General features: G+C 37.3%; 1 protein-coding gene across 2 annotated transcripts in view; it reads left to right on the top strand.

Moving 5' to 3' along the window:
• The first annotated feature begins 217 nt into the window (after positions 1 to 217).
• Positions 218 to 19,213, top strand: part of LOC139960858 (cyclin-dependent kinase 17-like) — a 73,847-nt gene continuing 54,851 nt past the window's right edge. Inside the window, exon 1 of one of the 2 annotated variants that reach the window (XM_071959490.1) lies at positions 218 to 638. The gene's annotated coding sequence lies outside the window, so the exon portion shown is untranslated. The remainder of the gene's footprint in view (positions 639 to 19,213) is intronic. The other variant, XM_071959491.1, reaches the window with a different exon arrangement.

The raw sequence follows: 19,213 nt of genomic DNA, 5'->3' as shown, positions 1-19,213 counted from the left end.
AAATGCTCAAGGGGGGCGGCTTCCCCCTTCGACCCCCCCCCCCCTTGGCTACGCGCCTGTGTAGAATACATATTCAAATAGTACTATAAAAGAGTTGAGTGCTGCAAGGGTCACATGACCTTCCATGGCTGGTACATATATGCGCTCATCCTAATTGATATAATCGGTCCAAATATTTTATATACGTCGATGTCTCAGAAGCTTCATAACCGCAAAGTAGCATGTTACCAAAAATGTCGTATTATTTCGTAGAGTCGTACCAATAAAGATGGCGCATAGCAGCTTTGAACTGAGTCAGTAGTACAGATACCGAATTAGTTAATGCGACATTGTAGTGTAAGAGGTGAGCTTCAGCACTCTAACAATATTGAACGTTTGCTTAGCGTTGTTATTTCTACACACATATCACGGAACCGCTCTCTGCCCAGGGAATATAGCCTGTCTAACCGTAGACTGCCAGAGAGCTTTTTACTGCTGCTGCTAGCCTTCACTGGGTATATGATCCAAATTTCGTTACCAGCTGAAAATGCTATCAACAGTCTGACTATCTACCAAACAAAACGTTACCAATGGAACGGATAACTTTTACCTCATAATCAAGTTTGTCTTCGAAAGTTTGGCATATATTTATCCCAAAGGTAAAGTGGATGACGATTTATGTGTTTTATTTCATTGTTGTTGCTTTTTTTTTTTCTCAAAGTATTCCTAACTTAGGAGGAGGTTAACGTTAGACCTGTCTAAAAGTAGGATAGGCCTTCACTAGCCTAGGTCTAACGTTAGCCGTACGGTAACTTAGGTTATGACCTAGTTCTACTTATGCCTAACCTAATGTGTTAAGGCTAGCATAACAGTACTGTATCATTCCAATATTCACTAATAAAATATAAGCATCACCAAAGAAATATTGTGCCATTTGGATTAGTCTTAGTCCTAGGCCTAAGTTAGTCAATCATTTCTTTTGATTATACCAATAAGGTATGTTGGCTTAGGCCTTCGCTTTTCCAATATAGGCCTAACTACCTGGCATCCTGTTTGTTGTTTTTTTCTAAATATCTTTATATATGGATACAGTACAACTTTCAGAATACAGGCCAAGTGGGAGATGTAAATGTACAAAGCACAATTGGTCAGTCTCACATGATTGAAACTATGTCTTTGACTTAGGCCGCCTAGATTGCCACATTCACAATATCCATTCATCTGCCCATTCAAAATATTAGTACTGATTTGACATTTACTACATTAACCAATCTTGCAACTTTGTGAGGTGACTGGGTAAAATAAACTTGAAAATAAAATTCTCCGATATGATTGACTGATTTCATGAGCAGGTATCAACAGAAGTTGGGCAGGTACTGGCAGGGAATAATTTATCCAGTATCACATCACAAAATGCTATATAAAAGTTGCTGTTTAAGTGCAAAAATGTACATACAATTACAGATTTTACACAGGAGCCATGGTAATTGAAAAATTCAGAGAATTCAAAACTGATACACAAAATTTGAATACTACAGTAAATGAAATTGTCTGACTGGGTGCAAGAACTATTATTAGAATGAAGGGTCTCCAATGGCAGCATTAGATCCGTGTTTTGTAAATATTTATAAGCACTAAGAACTATATACTGTATATAGTCTTTAAGCGTGGGCCTCATTAGGGAGAAACAGAGTGTGTATTATTTGCTTTTTCTTGAAAAAATATACCTTGTCATATCAGAGTTTTTAAGTTGGTGTAGTGATATTTCATTTTCTTGATACTGATAGGCCTATATGAATTGCTTTTTATGCAATGTCAATTAAGAAGAATCAAACTTCAACGGCTACTTTTGATAATGCATGAAGTACAGTAGTTTATACATGAATTTTGCACCAAAATATTGACTGAAGCATGTGACCGAAAGGACTGTGAAAATTTATTTGAGTTTGCAACAATGAATCAAATATTACTGATAGTCTCAGAAACAATTCAAGTACCAAAAGTGCTTTGGCTGAACGTAGGTATGTGACAACCAGGCCTAACATGATATTTGAGTGCACACAAATGATACCCTATAGCACAAACTTTGCTATCTCTAGACAGGTGAAAGAAGTTGCATGTACTGTAGACTTGTGTTTGCTGAGCATTACAGATGCAAGAATTTTTGCAGACTATGAGTATTAGAGACTATCAGCCAATCAAATCACAGGAAATTTGGAAATGTATTATTGACTATTTTGAACATGAAAATCTCTGTAATGGAAATGTTTGTTAACCCTGTACCTTGCTGTTGATTAGTGTTTTGTCGATATCGACAGTATTGGTTTTGACCGATATCAGATATTCCAATCCCAATATCGGCCGATACCGATGTTATTAAACAGCCAGAATGAAGGCCAAATCGCACGTTAAGTTATGCATTAATACATAAAGTATCAAATAATAATCGGCTATCTGTAAATGTACTCATTTGCACAACTCACAAACAGTGCTTGTATTACTCTCATTTGCAGAAGTCTGTTATTAAATTAATACAATAAATAGCGTTGTGCGGTAGCGTTGTGCGGTAGTCGGATTTCACACAACCGGTAGTGTTGCAACATGAATTCCGGTATCGTAACTTCAACCAGGATTTTCCTCAACTTTCATCTATGGTTCAAATCACTTAGTTACGAGACTGTCAATATCATACATTTAATATGCATAGCCTAGGCTATACATACATACTCTTACACGCACGGTTATAAAAAAAAAAATAAAAAAAAAATAATACGTTCTATTAGGGCCTTTGATTATAAACTACGTACATAAGAATAGTACAGATTTATTTATATCGTTAATCGGGCGTTGTTTACTCCAGAAAATATACGTTCAATACGTACAATATCAATCTTTCCAACAAAAGTTCTTAAAAATTAAAAAAGTAGCGAAAGATAACTATAAATGACATCGTGGAATCCCCCGCATTAATAAACGAATCCATTTCATTACAGCATCAAATCTCAAGTACCGCACTGCACTGTGTGTACAGGTACCGTACCCAGAGGCTATATTAATATACAGTCCTGTGCGAAGATGGATTTAAACTGGATATACTCACTGCGGTTTTGGCTCAAAATTTATTAAATCGTTATAATTATTATAACAAAATGAGGTGAAATGCATAAGGGTAAGATTTTGTACATGGGAACCTTGACAATTATCGTTTGAAGGAAGAATAAATAACGAAAATTTCAGAAAAACTTTGAGGTCCCGTAACATGCTGAGCGCAAGTAACGTTCGATATTTGGGTGTAGCCTAGGTCCAAATTACTACATGAAAAGTTGATTCATTAATATATAGGTCTAGGCCAGTACGTAAATTGATCAGATATTATTCAAACTAAGAACACAGAGACCAGAAATAACGTGTTTTCTTTTCTTTATTTCAAATATTAACACGTAGATATTTTTATTATGTCCGGGATTCCCGGGAATGATACCGAAACATATGTAATAACCGGTTGTTTTCCCAATACCGGTAGTAGTTACAGATTGCACTGTGATCGGGACTAGTCAGTACCGGGATTGGGATACCGGGATTCATTTGACTACCGGGATCCCGCACAACGCTAACAATAAATATGTGCGACATGTGTACATTCTATAACACTAGTTCTAACCAGTTTTTAAATAAACGATTATATTCCCTGCCAAGATGATATGCATGAAACTGTGTTTGCATATAAGCAAGTGCTTTGTTTGAAATATTTCCTAATCCAACCCGCAACACATTGTGATATATACAAACTGGATTCTCAAAGTACAATGATTTCATCAGTCATTGCTGTTTTAACAAACTATATCCATCATACTCTTTGCAGTTTTTTTAAAAGATCCGCAATTTTTGGAATGATTTAGTCGTTGCTTTCTTCTCTCCATCCCTTGTCCACTAATCCCCTTACATCTACAGTATCTCATTGGGCTCACCGTGCTCATTAACCTGTCTGTATTCTGTGCGTGTTTTTGTCCCTTCTGTTACTGTTACTTGTCATTTAGCCTTTGAAGAAGATCCTGCTAGGATCGAAACGTCGGGCCAAGTTACTTTTACACAAGAAATTTACTATTAAAACATCTAAAACATGCATACAAACACTGTAAAATATAAAAAGCAAGAAAGATATTTACAAGCTAGACATTCATATGATTTAAAAGGTAGGCTTTGGCATCTTTTTTTAAAATTGTATTTGCCTTGTATACATTGAGTGTTATGTGTATTGATACTTGCCTAACAGTCTTTATAGCTAGTCGGTGTTGATTTCTACTGAAAATCCATTAGCGTTCTATTAATAAAACTTTCCAGCTATATTGGTTGCACATCTGCAGCTCTTTTATTAAAGCTAGGATGATTGACAGGTCTGATGACAGCCTCACAAGCAATCTGGTGAAAATCTCTAGACTGAGCATACATGTTTAAAGTCTGCACTATATAGTTATGAACACAGCAATGGTTACAAATGCCTGGGGCAGGCACTACCACTGCACATAATATGTGCCCACAACTTGGGCATGAGACACATGTATGTAGTACTGTAAGGTTCCAGTACTGGAATCCACATGTCAAGGTGTAATTACTTTATGGGGGCATGAGACACATGTACAGTATGTAGTACAGTAAGCCTTAAGGTTCAAGTACTGGAATCCACATGTAAGTAGTCCAGGTAATCGTCTGTCAAGTCAAGTCAGCAGTATATCACTACATATGCATAAATAAGTCCCAGGTTATCTTAACAGTCAAGTTCAGTCAGCAGTACATTACAAGATGCATTAGGTCCAGGTAATCGTCTGTCAAGTCAAGTCAGCAGTAGATCACTACATGCATAAATAAGTCCCAGGTTATCTTAACAGTCAAGTTCAGTCAGCAGTACATTACAAGATGCATTAGGTCCAGGTAATCGTCTGTCAAGTCAAGTCAGCAGTATATCACTACATATGCATAAATAAGTCCCAGGTTATCGTAACAGCCAAGTCCAGTCAGCAGTACATTACAAGATGCATTAGGTCCAGGTAATCGTCTGTCAAGTCCAGTCAGCAGTATATCACTACATATGCATAAATAAGTCCCAGGTGATCATAACAGCCAAGTTCAGTCAGTAGTACATTACAAGATGCATTAGGTCCAGGTAATCGTCTGTCAAGTCAAGTCAGCAGTATATCACTACATGCATAAATAAGTCCCAGGTTATCGTAACAGCCAAGTTCAGTCAGCAGCACATTACAAGATGCATTAGGTCCAGGTAATCGTCTGTCAAGTCCAGTCAGCAGTATATCACTACATGCATAAATAAGTCCCAGGTGATCATAACAGCCAAGTTCAGTCAGTAGTACATTACAAGATGCATTAGGTCCAGGTAATCGTCTGTCAAGTCAAGTCAGCAGTATATCACTATGTGCATAAATAAGTCCCAGGTTATCGTAACAGCCAAGTCCAGTCAGCAGTACATTACAAGATGCATTAGGTCCAGGTAATCGTCTGTCAAGTCAAGTCAGCAGTATATCACTATGTGCATAAATAAGTCCCAGGTTATCGTAACAGCCAAGTCCAGTCAGCAGTACATTACAAGATGCATTAGGTCCAGGTAATCGTCTCTCAAGTCCAGGCAGCAGTATATCACTACATATGCATAAATAAGTCCCAGGTTATCGTAACAGCCAAGTCCAGTCAGCAGTACATTACAAGATGCATTAGGTCCAGGTAATCGTCTGTCAAGTCAAGTCAGCAGTATATCACTATGTGCATAAATAAGTCCCATGTTATCGTAACAGCCAAGTCCAGTCAGCAGTACATTACAAGATGTATTAGGTCCAGGTAATCGTCTCTCAAGTCCAGGCAGCAGTATATCACTACATATGCATAAATAAGTCCCAGGTGATCATAACAGTCAGTTCTAGTCAGTTAGTACTTACATTACAAGATGTATTAGGTCCAGGTAATTGTCTGTCACAGTCCAGTCAGAAGTTGTGAAATGTATACATAACTGTAATTTATTCTTAAACAAGGGTTTCTTTTAAACAGAACTTTGGATCTAGGGAGTTAGGCATTGACTTATTTAATTAAATTATTTAATTAGTCTATTAGTGTTTATATCACTCTGTTGAAACATGTTAAAGTAATTCATTTATAATTAATCTATAATTAATCTATGATATATTTTACACTTCTCTAGCCGGGTAGCACATGATGATGCATATATCCTTCAGTATTTGCTGTTTCTAGCATGTACTGTACTCTACAGCACTGTTAGTTCAAGTAGCCCTAAAAATGTTCTGTAAATGCTATATGGACACACTGATTTGATATCCTGCTCTTATCCTGGATCAGCAATACAAAAGCAACAGGCTTTCCTATTTCTGTTTCTGTTGCTACAGTTCTCTAGTCAGCCAAATGCTTTCAGAATGGGATTAATTGCACCCTGGCTCTGTATCTTCTGTTCCTTACCAGAGGCTTAGTTGAGTGACCTAAATGTTTGGTTGTTGTACCTATTGATTTGCCTGTGTACTGTATGTATATATTGAGGTGAACAGCAGCTTACTAATCAATATTTACTGACACAATCTGTCATTGATGTCATATATGTACTGGGTTTCTCTGGCAGTGTGTTTAGAGCTTCCAGAGAATAACACTAATGTGTTCTCTGATACATATTGATTGTGCAATCCAAGTGAGCAAATCAGATAAAGTACCTTTCAAATATATTCACACTACTCCCTAGCAAACATTTACCAGAGATGGATTTAAAGACTAACCACAAAGAATATCAGTATTGATTAGTGTTTGCACGGGTTATCCGGGTACCCGGGTACCCGACCGACGCGATACTACCCGGTTCCTAATTTATTACTCGAATCCTACGCAAAGTGTGATTTAAAAAAAAAATGCAAATCTACGGTTAGGCAGATTTCCCATTGACTTAGTGTGGTGTTAGGCTACCATGTGGTTGAAGATAACAGCAATAACGAAAGTATTCCATGGATATCTTATAACTGCGTCATAATTTCAGCTAATAAACAAATGGCTATGCTAGATTACCCCATTGACTTAGTGTGGTGTTAGGCAACCATGTGGTCGAACGTAACTGCAATAATGAATGTGTTCCATGGATATCTTATAACTGCGTCACAATTTCAGCGAATAATTAAACAGATGGTTAGGCTTAGCTAGATTTCTCATGCATTGACTTAGTGTGGTGTTAGGCTACCATGTGGAAGAAATTATTATTTATTCAGTCGTTTAATTCATAGAAGGAAAGGCTGACAAGGAATTTTACGACATGTTTATGGATTATAGACGGGATAACTAAAAAATAATAATCGCAAGTGGCTTTATACTAATAGTGTATTCCAAATGCGATCAAATTGCGCGAATCGCGTAATCTCGCGGCTAATGCGAACCCTGGGCCTGCATAATAGATAGTAGTAGTAACAACTGAGCTAAAGGGATATTTTATGGTCTGATCCAATAGACGTGGAGAGCAAGCATAAGCAGCGGCGGCAGTGCGATGTTAACAAGATTACTACTAATTAGTAGTAATGTTAATTATATTAAGTAATTAACAAGTTTATGACAGAAAAAAAGCACGTAGAAATTATTGAGGAAGGCTTTAGACCTTACCTTACACATACGTTTTTGAACATGAAAACATTGTCATTAGAGAATATAATTCATTTATTATAGCATTTAATATGTAATTTCTTGAAAATCTTGATACACGAGGGTAAACAATTTTTTCCCGGGTACCCGGATACCCGACGGGTAACGGCTCTCGGGTACCCGGTTCCCGATTTTTGGACCCGTGTAAACACTAGTATTGATGCTTTGCTATTTCTAATCATCCACAAGTCTATGTCCTTTCATGTTTGTCTGCACTGTTGTATCATTGGAATGCTCAGTTAAAATTACATACCTCCTTTGATTTGGATTGTTCAACCAATTTTACCCAATTGCTTAAAAGTGCAATTTTTCTTCTAGTTTAAAACAGAATCTTAGCTTTCTTGCTTATATACTGAATGCATTGCTGCAACATTTATACATTTCAGCAATTGTTTGTGTCTGAATTATTAACACAGAAACCACTTTAAAATATTAACTAATCTCTTTTCAAGTAACTCACACAGGAAGTGTGATCATTGTAGACCTGAATATTGACATGGAAGTAAGAAGTTTGAAAAATTTGCAGTTTGAGCAAAGCAGACATCTAACAAATATTAACAAAGTAATTGCCACATATCGGCATTTGTCATGGTATTCCCTGGAAAAGGCCTAAGAAAGAATGCAAGTTAATTCCCTGGTGAACACTTTCCATTTATGTTACTAATGCATGCTTGATTGCAGTAGGTCTTCCTAGTGTTGCTGTGTGAGAGTCTCAAGGTCCTATTTCAAATTAAATTTGTTTGTAGACATTCCTTAGTTTTTCTTTGCATATTTATTTCCATGGTTTCTTGGATGACAATAACAAGATGCCCCTTTGGACTCTCTCCTGTAGGTTAATATTAAGTGCACAGCTCTTCATAACACACATCTCTGTGGAACACAAGACTTTCAACCTTTGTATAATGTAATTTGCTCTTTTTTTGGGGGTGCAGCATTTTTAGGCTGAAGTTCAAAACTGTATTTATATCAAAATGTTTTCATCCTGGCCTTATGTTTGATTGGCAAGAGGAGGCCATCATGCCTTCTTGTTTCTAGGAGCCTTCAATTTGGTTTGGAATTTTCAAAGGGCCAAGCTAAATTTGGGGTGCCTCCATCATTCTCTGAAATTATTGCTGCAAGAAACCAAACAATATACATCATGGTCTGCATAACATTCTTGTTAAGTGATCAATAAATGAAGGGTATAGCCTATGAGCACAGTATTGTGTTACACTGTATCAACTGCGAAGGTGGTGATGAAATATTTGCTCATGAAATTTTCAAAGAGGAAATTTGTCCAGTCGGGATAAAGTGAGGTCTACATTTTCAATGAATGGATTGCCGACAATTCACATACATAATGAAAATCAATTTAATGCATCCAAACAAATACAGTTAAGATTAATACAAAGGGAGAAAAAGGAGGAAATACCAAGCAAACAATAATAGACTTGCTATTCATATTATCAATTTCTTTTTATTCAGCAGCTGTGATATCAATGCTTGATATAGATGCAGTTGTTCTTGTCTTCGAGATTCTTTTTACTATGTACAATAGCTATCATGAAATGCTAGTTCAATGCCAAGATCTTGCTCTGATCAGTTCTAAATCCAACCAATAGAAAGAACTCTAGAAATATAATGTATTAGTTCATATGTAACCTTTTTTTATCTCTTTAATCTTTTAGGTATCAGAAGCATCTTGCAGCACTGTTTATTAACTTAAATATCAAAGGTCACACGTTTCTGTAACTTATATAACTGAAATCAAAGTTTGGTTTTGTATTATAGTAGATCATTGCGCAGTACTGGCTTGAGGTATAACACATTAAATTTGATTGAAAGTACTGTGTCAGCCATGAAAATTTGGTTAATATCTGTAAGACTCTGAGATCATAGGAAGATATGACAGTCACAGGTGACATGAATTGATAGCAGAGCTAGATATGAACTTTGTAAATAAAGCTTACAGATAATGTTAAAGTCTCTATAAGTAAAAATGTTCAGTGATTCATTTGCTTGGATAGTAAAGTTCTTATAATCAAGTAAAACTTTACTGTTGTGAAATATTTCAGTTTGCATTTCACATGTCATGAATTACTGACATGAAAAAGTATTTTTTGGGCAACAAAATGTTGATCACCCCCCCCCCCCCAATGGAATCATGGATTACTTCTCAAATGCCTGTAATTGATTCAAAAAATATCTGTGGATGTCTTAATTTTTGAATCAATTGCAATTTTTTTTTACTTAGTGATTGGCACTGTAGATTATTTAAAGTTACTGACCAACCTCAAAAGTTCGAAAATTACAGTAGGGCTATGTGCATAGCTTTTTAAAAAAAAAGCGATTTAAAAAAAAATGGAACTTCAATGGCTACTTTTGACGATGCACAAAGTACAGTAGTGTACACTTGAACATTGCACCAAAACAATTTACTGAAGCACATGGTCAATGGGACCATGAAAAAATTTCAACAGAAGCTACTGTAGTATGAATGCACATTTTACATTAGCAACTCTCAATGCAGAGAGAAGAAACATACTGGAGATGAAATATGCTTCTTAGGATCAGAGATGATAGCTTCCCACAAAATGCATATAGTTTGTCTCAACTCATAACATTTTCTGTTCAAAACAATGATTCAAATATTACTGATAGTCTCAGAAACAATTCAATGGCTTTGTACCAAGAGCGATTGTTGTTGAAACATACTAGTGACAAAATGGCCTAACGTTATATTTGAGTGCACACATATGACAGCCTATACCACAAACTTCGCTATCTCTACACAGGTTAAAGAAGTTGAATACTTGTGTTCACTGAGCACTACAGATGCAAGGATGTCTGCAAACAGTTGGTAAGGAACTATTAGCCAATCAAATCATGGGAAATCATCATTGACAAATTTTAGCATGAAAATGTCTGTTGTGGCAATGTTGTTAACACTGTACCTTGCCATTGGATGTTATGATTTATTAGTTTTCAGACAAATTCAATCAACTGTACTAGGATTGGTAGAAATTTTTGCTCTTTTCAGAAGAATTTGTGTTTTTTTTTTAAAGAGAAAGAAACAAAGATGTTCATTCAAAAATGTATTTTGTTCTGGGTTGTAGGCCTAGTTGTGAATGGGTGTACTTAGGGTTTGTTTCTCTTATAATAAGTTTGTGTCCACCTGGGCTGACTGATGCACACAAGCAATTAGAATGGTTTGCATCCCTGGCTAAAACATTGCTCCTGTCCAGGGAGGCAGAACCCTGCATTGCTAACAATACACTGTGTAAACTGTATGCAAAAAGAAAGTAAGGATAGTGTCAGTTTAAAGACTTACTATAAAGGGAAAGTTTGAAGCTGCTGAATTAGTTTGTTTTGATGTTTGTAAAGTTGATGCCTTTGTGAGTGCACAATATGGATGGAACTGGGAATTTTCCCTTCTGATGCTTTATGCATGCCTAATGTGAGGAGTGTTAAAGTTAATATTCATGCCAATGTTGGTTTCACATTCAGGTTGTGACAGGATGCCTGATGATATGACCTGGTTACTCTGTTGGCCACTCTGTGACACTTACAAAGAAGATAAAGTGTATCTGAGTTTTTTCTTGTAACCTATTTGAGGAATGGACTTGTACAATTGTATTAAACACAATTATGTAACTTTTTTAAATTAAGAATTATATTAATTAGAAAACAAAATATTCCTAGGTTAACTGGTGCCTGTAGTCAGTGATTGAGGATTGAGGCACTGCACAGTACGTGCCTTCCCGCTCAACAGAGCACCAGGTACAACCACCAGTGTGCATAGATACATACCTGTTTTAAAGTGTGTGTTGTGCAGTACTGCTGTATAGCAGTTATATTGCTGTTGTATTCAGGCTGTTTGTCAACATTTAGTGATGTTGTATACATACTAGTGGTGGGTCAGCAGTAGTACTGCTGTATACTGCTAAATACTGCTGTATGTTAGTATTAGTACTCACTGGCTGTTTAATTGCCAGCGATATTGCTGTATACTGGCTGTTTGTCAGCAAACATACTACAGCTGTATACTGCTGTATGTTAGTATTAGTACTCACTGGCTGTTTAATTGCCAGCGATATTGCTGTATACTGGCTGTTTGTCAGCAAACATACTACAGCTGTATACTGCTGTATGTTAGTATTAGTACTCACTGGCTGTTTAATTGCCAGCGATATTGCTGCATACTGGCTGTTTGTCAGCAAACATACTACAGCTGTATACTGCTGTATGTTAGTATTAGTACTCACTGGCTGTTTAATTGCCAGCGATATTGCTGCATACTGGTTGTTTGTCAGCAAACATACTACAGCTGTATACTGCTGTATGTTAGTATTAGTACTCACTGGCTGTTTAATTGCCAGCGATATTGCTGCATACTGGCTGTTTGTCAGCAAACATACTACAGCTGTATACTGCTGTATGTTAGTATTAGTACTCACTGGCTGTTTAATTGCCAGCGATATTGCTGCATACTGGCTGTTTGTCAGCAAACATACTACAGCTGTATACTGCTGTATGTTAGTATTAGTACTCACTGGCTGAACATTTAATTGCTGTATGTTAGTATTAGTACTCACTGGCTGTTTAATTGCCAGCGATACTATTGCTGTTTGTTGGTTGTATGTCAGCAAACATACTACAGCTGTATACTGTTGTATAAGTACTGCTGTATACTGGCTGTAACTTCACAGTACTGCATTGCATACAGGCTGTTTGTCAATATGAGTGCTGCTGTATGCTTGTTGTATGTCAGCAAACATACTACAGCTGTACACTGTTGTATGATTACTGCTGTATACTGGCTGTAAGTTCACAGACTTAATGCATTGCATACAGGCTGTGTGTCAATATGAGTTCTGCTGTATGCTATTTGTGTATAAGAAAACATACTACTGCTGTACATCAGTATTCGTACTGCTGAACACTGGCTGTTGATTTGTGAGCGATAGTGAGCTGTTTACTGGCTGTAAGTCCTCAATAACGCTGCTGTACATACATGCTGTGTGTCAATATGAGTACTGCTGTATGCTATTTGTGTATAAGAAAACATACTACCGCTGTACATCAGTATTAGTACTGCTGAACACTATGGCTGTTGATTTGTGAGCGATAGTGAGCTGTTTACTGGCTGTAAGTCCTCAATAGCGCTGCTGTACATACATGCTGTGTGTCAATATGAGTACTGCTGTATGCTGTTTGTGTATAAGAAAACATACTACCACTGTACATCAGTATTAGTACTGCTGAACACTGTGGCTGTTGATTTGTGAGTGATAGTGAGCTGTATACTTTACTGGCTGTAAGTCCTCGATAGCGCTGCTGTACATACAGGCTGTGTGTCAATATAAGAAAACATACTACCGCTGTACATCAGTATTCGTACTGCTGAACACTATGGCTGTTGATTTGTGAGTGATAGTGAGCTGTTTACTGGCTGTAAGTCCTCAATAGTGCTGCTGTACATACAGACTGTTTGTCAATATGAGTACTGCTGTATGCTGGTTGAATGTTGCAAGTTACATCAGTTACAAATACTATTGTATACTGGCATATATGTCATAATAATATTGCTCCATAGATAGCGGCTGTAGTTCAACAATATTACTGTACTGTTGTATACAGGCTGTTATCAGTACAGATTTGCCGCTCCGGTTAAAGTCATTCAATGAGTAATAGTTTGCTTGCCTAATTGTTGATTGCGATCATTAATTAATTATGCAAGCCTAGCTGCATAAGTCTGAATCACTACTACTCTGGCTGCATAAGTTAGCAGACATCAATGGTATACTATACATATCAGGGAACATTGGTGCAAAGTATCTTAGGTGATCATTCACTCTTGCTGAACTGATCAATTATGCCCTTGTAATTTAGAAACAGAGCCTGTTATGTATTTATAGGGAGGATGTGATAATTCTCAGCTGAGTGTATGCCATATCAAGGTTAATGTCAACTGCAAGGATTCCCCAATGGCCTAGCCTTCAAGGCTGTCTGTTATTTTAATAGGGACATGAGCAGATTGCAGGATTAAAGTAAAACCAATAGGTGGAAAGCAGGTTAAACATATTGTACAGTAGCTTGGCTTCCTGTGTCAGGTGTTGAGGTGATTAGAACCAATATAGAGTAAGCAGGTGCATATGAACTGTAACTAGAAAGCAATCATTCACTGAGGAGTCGTCCAGGTTGTCCTGCTTGCTGCTCTTGAGAGTTCCCTGACTGATTTCTATGGATACAAAACTCCAAGATGTAGGGTGGCTTAAAGTTAATTGTCACCAGCCTAGTAGATCTTCAGCTGGAAGAGAGAAATAATATTTGTTGACCGCTGATAGTGAATTTCTCAAAGGAGGCCAAATGTTCCCATCCATAAATCAATCAACAGTGGTTTTGTTGAACCTGTAAGCTAGGTGACCAACGGAAATGTGGAATGTTTAGTTTTAAACATGGAGCAGAATGTATGCATTGCAATTTGTCTAATGACCTAGATTATTATACAGATTGTTTTTTTTATCTAATGCCAGCGATTTGAATGTCTCCTTGTATTATCCAATTATCATCAATTAGTAATTATGATTATCTAATTAGTTACAAAAACTCAGTATAGCAACACATTTAGTGAACACACTCTACTCAGGCAAACTGTTGACTGTCATCCATGGGTACTCTGTTGTTTGTATGAACTTGATAAAACTATACATTAACAATTAGACCTGGACTGAGAAGCCAGTGTCTGTATGGCTTTAGCTTAACAAGAGCATTCCAGACATGAAACACGAATTTAAAAGGTGATTAACTTGAAAAACTAGTAGACTCATAATAACTTTGATGGAAAAGGAGACTTCAACATTCAAAAAGTTGTGCCGAAAGTCATCCATTATTATTATATTACTACTTAGATATATTAGATAACACCTATAACATTATGTGCACAGTACACCAAAATGCACATTATTTAACTTTTTGATTTTATTGCTGAACATAGTTCATTCAATTGGCATGTGCGGGAAGTATTATAGAGCAAACAGTTTCAGGAAGCGCAAATCCTGAATAGAGTTAAACATCAAACAATTGACACCTGTCAATCAAAACATAAAAGTTGAACAGGATTTGCCTTGTCTTGACCTGTATTCATGTAGGCTTAATGTCCTCTTTGATCATTTCACTAATGGGATAGAAATACAGATAAACCAGGCAATCACTATTGATCCAATACAGTGGCAACTACCAAGCTGCCTATAATCATCTATGCAGCTCCACTGTCAATAGAACTGTTTACAATGCAGATTGGATAGTCATTACTACTTAAGAAGATCCTGCTAGGATCGAAAGGTCAGGCCATCTTACTTTTACACATACTTAAAGAAAAGTTATTTTCAGTCTTGATGTATGTCTGTTATTGTGGTCCCTGATTTGGTGAGACCATGGAGTTAGAGTGAGACTGGCTAGTAGGAACACTTTCACAATCTCCATACATCATGTTTACAATGTAGTTCTGTACAGTAGTTAATTACTACAGTTCAACCTGACATAGACACCTTGCTTTTTTTAGTGTGTTAAGACTAACTATCCCAAACTTTGTTATTTTTTAGTTCAGAACATCAGTGCTACAGTATATAAACTGCTTAGTAATTCATAAGTGTGTATGATTGCAATAGAATTAGTCAAGTGTAAGATGACACTTCCACATATCCTATAACAATAGGTATTGTTGTGGTATAAAAGGCAATGTGTGTTGCATGTCACAGTTGCATAAAAGACAGTGTGTTTACACTATGGCGCAAGCTGTTTGGTCCTGTAGTCCTACTGTGAAGTTAACCTTAGTACTTGAGAAGGGAATTGAAATAATTTACAGGTCAGATAGGTTTGAGATCAATCTGTTACATGATGTAGTAGGTCTGCTGGCTGGCTTGTTACAGTAAGTGCTGGTTCAACTACTACTAGCTAATCATGGCATGCTCAGCGGGCACAGCTAGCTCTGGAATGCTGTGTTCCACATTACCATGGACAGGGACATTGCTAGGATGCCAGACACTGTACTCATACAAAATTTAAACAAAAAATAGAAGGATCTGAAAGTGCTTTTCAACAACAAAGTTGTGATGATGTGCATGTATAAGAATCTGTACCATGGTATTACCTAGTGTTTACCCTGGTCCAAAAATCGGGAACAGGGTACCGGGGAGCCGTTACCCGTCGCCGGGTGTCCGGTTACCCGCAAAAATTGTTTACCCTCGTGTATCGCGATTTTCAAGAAAGTACATATTGGATGCTATAACAAATGAATTATATTCACCACAAACAATGTTTTCATGTTCAAAAAGGTGTTAGATAAGGTATAAAACCTTCCACAATAATATCTACTTGCTTTGTTTCTTTCATTAACTTGTTAATAACTTCATATAATTAACATCACCACTAACATCGCACTGCCGCCGCTGCTTATGTTTGCTCTCCACGTCTATGGAATTAGACCATGGATTAAAATTAATATAAGTTAGCTCTGAAACAGTTTTTACTACTACTATCTATTATGCAAGCCCAGGGTTTGCATTAGCCGCGGGATTGCGCGATTCCCGCAATTTGATCGCATTTGGAATAAACGTTTAGTAAGAGCCACTTGCAATTATTATTTTTAAGTTATCCCGACTATAATCCATTAGTAACATTCAGAAATTTCCTTGTCAGTCTTTCCTTCTATGAAATAAACGAATGTAAAAATAATAATTGTGAGAATTCTTTTAATTTCTTCCACATGGTAGCCTAACACCACACTAAGTTAATGGGGAAATCTAACCTAACCATCTGTGTATTCACTGAAATTGTGATGCAGTTATAAGATATCCATGGAATACTTTCATTGTTGCTTTTATCTTCGACCACATGGTAGCCTAACACCACACTAAGTCAATGGGAAAATCTTGCCTAACCATCGGTTTGCAAAAAAAAAAATCATACTTTGCGTAGGATTCTGGTAATAAATTAGGAATCGGGTAGTATCGCGTCAGGCGGGTACCAGGGTCCCCGGATACCCCATGCAAACACTCAGGGGCGGCGATCTGTTTCAAATATTGGGGGGGGACATTTGCTTGGATGCTGGCGAATCACTATCAAAGCGGAGCGCCACCATTGGTTGGCGCGCAGCGTACAAGAAAATTTCTGGTTTTGATAGCCCCCCAGATCACCGGAAATTGCACTTCTCGGGCTTGAAAATGACCAACCAGATGTACACTTTTGCCTGAGAACCAAGTTTTTCCCCCCAATTTTTTTTTTCATTCATAACCTTTTTTCAAGATTGTCACCAGTTACACATCATGTTCGACCTCATTGCATCTCCTGTGGATCAATGCTTTTGTAGGTAATTCTACGTAACGCCCCACAATACCCGTCAGCCCCACTTTTCAAGGTTTTAAGCCCATTATTTGTTCAGAATTTGAATAATAAATTCACTTCAAAACATACCCATAATGTTGCACAAAATTTCATCTATGGACAACCAATATAGAACCCCCCCCCTCAACCCCTAACAGACCGGTCAAAATTGCACGAGTAGAGGGAAGTATGATGAAAAATGTTGGTCAAGGAATTTTTGAAAATTCAGACACAGTTAAATTATTGGTGTACAAATATTCAAACCTCTTATAACGGCTACTATGAAACTTCGATATCATAGAAAATACCCAAAAAAATATGCTCGAGGGGGAGGGCGGTCTCCACCCTTCACCCTCCCTTGGCTACGCACCTGCGGTTAGAAATATTGTAGGAAACAGGCCAAATGGAAACCCAGTGCACCCATATCGATGTGGATCATATATGATTGTACGTACTTACACTCATACACAAGATGCAAACCAAATTTCATTACGGATGCGTACCGTCTAGCTATTTATTTCGAGAACAAAAGTAAAAACTATGGTACTTTCGGTCATATATAGTAACAAATTGTGACACCTTTAGATAGGGGCCTTGCAAGGAATTTGCCAAGGGAGGGGCAAAGCTTGTACACAGACTTTCTAAGCGTAGCGCCACCATAAGTTGGCGCGAGGCGCAAAAGAAAATTTTGGCCGAAAATGCCTCCCAGATCGCTGGAAATCGCACTTCCCAGGCCTTGTAAGTTGCATCTAAGCATTATCTATTTTGAAATTACTAGCGATATCATAGAAACATACAAAACATATGCTTAAAAAAATTTATGCCACCAAATATTCGGGGGGATATTAGATACTATATCCCCCCACCTAAAATATTGGGGGGGACATGTCTCCCCCGTCCCCCCCCATGATCGCCGCCCATGCAAACACTGGACTATTACCATCATCAAAGTTAAAGAATAAGTTCATGTGAATCTGTACCATGGTATTACCATCATCAAATTTATACAGTAGTAGTAGTTGTTGGATATTTCTGTTTTAAACTGAAGTTGACCTAGTAGACCTGAGAATGCTTAAGTTGTGTATAAAGTAGTAGCCTCTCAGGATGTATTTTTAGTATAAATTGAGTGTCTAAACTCAAAACAGATCAAGGGAAGCTGTTAATTAGACACATACTGTTCTGAAATTTGTAACGTGGACACTAGCTTTAGCTTGGCCTGTGTTGGACACTGTGATTCCATCATGAAGAAAGATGGACAGTGTGTTTACCTTGGTAATACATGGAATGGTACTAGTGGTGTTTTGGCTTGCATTTAGGACACATGTTATTAATTTCAAATGGTTTGCATCAATTGGACACTGTAGTGAAGGCAATATAGACAGCACTGGTACAGCATGTCTATGGAAATTGTCATTAACTTGGCCTTCATTAAGGATACTTTGGTTGGTATGCAATATGTGAATACTGAACACTTTGAATGGAACACTGGTTGACTTGCAATATGTGAACACTATGGTTGATCTGCAATATGTGAAAACTTTGGTTGATCTCCAATATGTGAAAACTGAATACTATGGTTGATCTGTAATATGTGAACACTTTGGTCGATCTCCAATATATGAACACTGAATACTATGGTTGATCTGCAATATGTGAACACTTTGGTTGGCTTGCAATATGTGAATACTATGGTTGGTCTGCAATATGGCTATTAACTTAATTGGACTATATTATTTTTCATGGTTCTGCATACTTATGCATATGGTTGGCTGCTAGAAGCCATCAATGTTGAACATTCTTATAGTGTAGTCAGTAACACCTGACATAGTCGTTTTAATCATTGTGGAGTGGTCAACAGAACAAGTTAATGCCCATGTATTCCAATGTCTTGTTCCAGTAAATTCTGTCTAGCTTTTCCAAGCTTGGCTTCCTACCTGGATTTTACATGTTGTGCATCTTCAGGAAATCTGACAATTAAACTAATAATATCACTGCTGAGATAAGGTGACTGCAGGAAGTGGATGAGTCACAAAACAGTCTGTTTGTTGCTTCTCTGGATCAGAAACAACGAAAACAAACAATTGTCTTCTACTGTGCACAGTCTGCCAATGGTTTCTGATCACAAACACCTACAGCAGAAGACCTTTGACCTATGAGCAACATTAACAGTTCAAAGGCCAGC

The sequence above is a fragment of the Apostichopus japonicus genome, chromosome 20, assembly GCF_037975245.1.
Source record: "Apostichopus japonicus isolate 1M-3 chromosome 20, ASM3797524v1, whole genome shotgun sequence".
NCBI classification, from domain to species: Eukaryota; Metazoa; Echinodermata; class Holothuroidea; order Aspidochirotida; family Stichopodidae; genus Apostichopus; species Apostichopus japonicus.
Note: the sequence above shows the minus strand (reverse complement) of the source record. Positions and strands in the feature narration are given on the sequence as shown.